A 4,994-nucleotide genomic window follows, 5' to 3' on the forward strand; every position below is an offset into this window, starting at 1 on the left:
TTCTAGAGTTGTGGCAAAGTAAGTGAAATAATGGAATTCTATCAAATAAGTAGGTCATTCCCAGATAAAATAAGATACTGAAACACTAATTAATGAACACTCATTTACTTTCACAGAGAAACTAATTTAGTATTATTAAGTATTATGTTTGGTGTCACCCTGAGATTATTTTCTCTAAGAAAACAAGTACTTTAAAAAAAATTATTACTGTTGTTTATTTTTATCACTCTACAGAATGCTAAAGATTGTTCCACATTTCTTCCTTCTTAGATTTCACTAAAAATTAAGGTTTAAAGTGTTTTGGATTCTAATTTAACATATAATTTAAATAAATAAAGGTAATGAAACATTTTAGTATACAGTAGTAAAGTATGATGTCTGTTTTATGTAAAGAGGTTATGAGGATTGGAATTTCATTGTTAAGAGAAAAGAAAGTAAGTCTGCCTTAAAGCTGTTGCTTCTGGATTATAGAAAAATAAAGTGATGGATACAGAAAATGATGTAAGAGTGAGTGCTGACCTGGTCTCTGAAGAGAAGAGAAAGTGGCAGGGGTAGAGGTAATCTGGAAGAGGAGTTCATGTGGGTTTCTGGCCAGGCAGCGTCCTGGGGAGCTGGGAACCAGGGCCTGGCAAAGGGGCTTGGCAGGTTGTCAGAGGGCCTGATCTGCTGTAGGGACTTCTTTCTGACAGCTGTGCACACCCCAGTGCTCCAGAGCCTTCAGTGCTGTGCCACCCTCTCAAGCTTGTGTTCCTCAATGCACAGGCAGTGCCTGCCTGACTAGGCTTTCTTTCCTCCCTGACCTTCCTCTCCTCTTGCCTCACTTTCCCCTGCTTCTTTCACATTGCTGGGATTTTGTCTTATGGTTTATGGGTTTTGTTTCTCAGCCTGAGCTCATGAATGTACATTATCACACTCTTTGGTAAAGCAACCTGGCCTCATGGCTGAAGAGATGTTGACATGCCTTCATGCATTCCGTGAAGATTGTAAAATGATCCTGCATGGATTGAATGAATAGCAAAAGCAGGACTGGTTTACTGGCACCCTTATTGTTGACAGATACCATTTTATTGTCTTCAAAACTTTTTTGCCTGGTTGCAGCTGTTTCTTCTACTGAAGAAATTCTTTCAGTAGTTTATTCAGGAACCTTGGGTGGAGATAGAGGGTGTTAGTAAAATGGCCTTTCATCATTTGATTGAGTTCACATATACAGCAAAGTTCATGATACAAGAAGAAGAAGCCAATGGTGCATGGAAAGCAGCAGAGTTCCCACAAATTCTAGAATCTATCAAAGCCTTTGAAGTCAGAAAAAAAATAAATCTCAGCTCCACTATAAGAAAATACCACTGGAAAAAGTGAAGCAAGAAAAAGGAAGATAATGGAAACTTCAGATGTTACCAGAGTTGCTTTCATCTGCAAAATCTGAACCTGTTGAAATTGCGGTGGAGATTGCCAGAGGGGCAATCGAGGTGGAGGATGAAGACATTGAAACATTGGAGGAAGTGGCTTCTACCAAATAGTCTATGGAGTACATTCAGGGCTTGGGTTCCTCTGATGATTCTGGTACTGTTGGCACATATTACCAGCAAGTAACATCAAGGTGATAGAAAAGAGCAGATTAAAAATGAATCTGACCCCACAAGTAAACAGATAGAAGGGACACATGAAGTCACACTCCATTGAGAGTTTCATGCGTGAAATACTCATAAAAGGTATCTTCAGGAGATCACATGGAAATAACACCTCAGGTGTTTTCATCTTGAAGAAGGTGGAGTCAGTAAGAAGCAGAGAGTTGGGGGGGAAATTCTCATATCAATACTGTGAGAAGCAGTTTCACCACTTTGGATACTTCAAAGAGCATTTTGAAAACACACAGGTAAAAAAACAGCTCAGAGTTACCCCTTGACTGTGTCTGTTCCACAGGAGAAACCTTTTGAATGTCCAAGTTATCATGAGTGATTTGCTAGAAATAGCACCCTCAAATGTCACTTGACTGCATGCCAAATGGAGTGAGGATGAAAAAGGGAAGAAAGAAGCTTTATGAATATCAGGTCTGTAAATAGTGTTTAACAGGTGGGACCAACTAAAAAATCACTGGTGACGGACACTGGAGATAAACTCAAACATTGTACTTTGTGAAACTTGTGGTTATGCAAAGAAATGAATTAAGGAGGCATCTCTGTGATACTCATAGGTCAGAGCACCTGTAACTTAAGAAGTTCTTTCAGTATAAGCATGTGTGCAAAGTGAACTTTTCTCTGCTGAATCGCATTTGATAGTAGGTTTTAAGTTCTTTATCCTTTAAAGATCTGTTCTGTATTTGTCTTTGAAAAATACCTGTTCTATATTTGTCTTTGAAGTATTTTGTTGTCACTTTGACTAAGTGAATAACTTGTTTCACAGTGACCTATGATTTCATCTGAAAGAGTGTTCTAAACTCTTGATTTTTTTTTCACAAAACTTTCTAAATCAGATTCTATATTTTATGGAAAAAAAAATCCTTTGAACTTTGGGAATCCTCCAAGTCCCCCTGAAACATCCCAAATAGAGACATTAAACTAATTAGATTCTTTTAGTATGTTAAATTACATGGGAAGTATTGTCAAATGAGCTAAAACTCTTCTTAGGATACACTGCCTGGTGAATCCTCCTAATATAGATATTCTAGAAATTATATTAAGCTCATAAAATCTGAGATATCTTGGTAAAATGTTATCAGTCATAGTTATTAACTGCAATTACTGTAAATCACAGTAATAACCAACAAATTGACCAGTTACTTTGTCAATTGCATTGCTTTGTAATAAGATTTTAAAATATGCATTCTTTTGGCTTTTGTCATTATAGACAGCTATGGTTTCATTATGATGTCTTTGTGAAAGTGCTTCCTCTTCAAGAAGATTTATAGAAAGGACTTTTGGATAAATGTAGTTTTCTGACTTTAAGACCATAATACTTAACTGGGTCAGAAATTAAATATTGCTAATGTGAATCCTGATCACTTCATGAAACTGTTAACAAAAATAATTAGTTACATAGGAGTGAGCAAACTGGTGAATATAGTTTAATTTTTGTGATTTTTATCTGAAAAATTACTGGTTTAAATCTGCATTTTTAAGTTATAAGAAAATTATCCCCTTGAACTAATTAAGATATACTAATTTGGTAATTTATATATTTTAAACATAATTGAAACATTTCTATTCTCTATCTGCTCCCTCCAGAAATTGGAAGCTCTTAGGCTCCCAGAAGTTTTATCAGATAAATTCGGAAGGCTACTTCCCAAAATGTACATAAATTTCAAAGTATTTTAGGGACCTTGAAAAGAGAAGTTACCTATATAATGTGTTAGGCAAAATCTTTTGCAAGTCCTTGACATGACTTTTCTAGCCCTGAGACATCTTTTAAAAGTTTAGTATGAGACTCCTTACAGAAATTTCCCCAAAACAAAGGGAAAAAACCTGTATGATCATACACACACACACACACACATATATATATATACATATTACATATATATATACATATATACATATTCTATTCCTGGGCCAAATTTACTGACAGCAGATTTACTTTGGAAAAAAATTAGTGTTAATTTGATTATATTTGTTAGAAATGAAAATAATTTTAGAAAAGGTTTGTTTCAATGAATGTTAAACTCCAGTTATAATAATGGAAGTCTATATTTACTAAGACCCATTGCCCAGATAGTTTCTTGCTGTTACATTATACCAAAGTAAAGATTAATTCACTTACTAAAGGACATTCTGAGTTTTTTTCTGAAGACTATGTCGGTAATCTATCTTTAGATGAAGATCAGATACCCTGTGACCTACAACCAGGGGATTATGCATACTGGAAAAGATGAATTTATATGACTGTCTTCAACCTAGAGGGAAGGCTTTTTTTTTTTTTTTTTAATCATGTACTCTTAGCTAGTTCATGCACAGTGAAATTGAAATGAATTGACTCTTGAATTAATTCCCACTTACAAACTCCTACACTGGGTTTGTCCTCAAATTCACCTTAAAGCAAAGCTCAAAAAGAGGAGGAACTATATTACATCAGAACATGAAGAAGACGGCATTAGAAGCAGACAGCTTGCCCAAGATCCTGACTTGACTTTTATGATCATTACGTTTTCTTGACTTCTTGAAAGTTTGCATGTGAATAAAATATTTTCTATCATAGTCATGATCTGATGCTAATCATAAAAATATTTCTAATTGCTTTGTGGATTACTCTGTCTCTATCACTTTTGGATTACCTTTGTGTGTTTCTCCATCCCAAGGCTCTAACTGGATGTCCCTTAGGAAATATATTCTAGAATAAAAAAATTCAGTCCTGTTCAGTATAATACTTGCTTTGACTCCACCATAAATATGAAATTTCCTCTAAGTTACTAAAAGAAAAATTTCAGCCAAGAAAAAAGTGTCTCAGAGTTATGGGATGGATTATGTGTTTAACACAATCCTGAGGTCTTTTAGATTTAACGTCTCCTCCATGTTAGGAATAGTTAAATCATACTAAGAGTTACCAGTCTAGCGACAATAGCAAAGTGGATTGTAGGCCTTATAGACAATGCCAATATATAATTACCCTGAAAGATAAGGACTGGTACAGAATAGAGTAAGTCAGCCAACCTGAGATATTACTGGATTACATCTACTGGAATTTCTTAGCTTAATTATTACTTACAACTTTACTAACAGTGCTAGCTATGTTATCTGTATTTCCTGTTCCACAAAATTATTATTTCTTGCATTACCAAATGTGTGACTGAAACTCCAACAAAAATAATGAAGACTAAGTGCCTTGAAGCACTGATGCAATGTAGAATTCTGTATGAGATGAATATAATATTCATTGAATATAATAGTAATTATTACATTCAATGAATATAGTAATGTAAGTCTAGATATGGGAAGATGCAAAAAGAGGAAATTTTTTTCCTGAACTCTAACAGACCATCTTACCTGTCTCTTGAGAAACCTGTA

At 34.8% G+C, this 4,994-nt stretch overlaps 1 pseudogene; it reads left to right on the forward strand.

Annotated features, from left to right (window-relative positions):
- Positions 1-991: 991 nt before the first annotated feature.
- On the forward strand, positions 992-2,207 carry LOC122436388 (annotated as a pseudogene).
- The last annotated feature ends 2,787 nt before the right edge of the window (positions 2,208-4,994 follow it).

Source organism: Cervus canadensis, chromosome Y (assembly GCF_019320065.1).
Source record: "Cervus canadensis isolate Bull #8, Minnesota chromosome Y, ASM1932006v1, whole genome shotgun sequence".
Classification (NCBI taxonomy): Eukaryota; Metazoa; Chordata; class Mammalia; order Artiodactyla; family Cervidae; genus Cervus; species Cervus canadensis.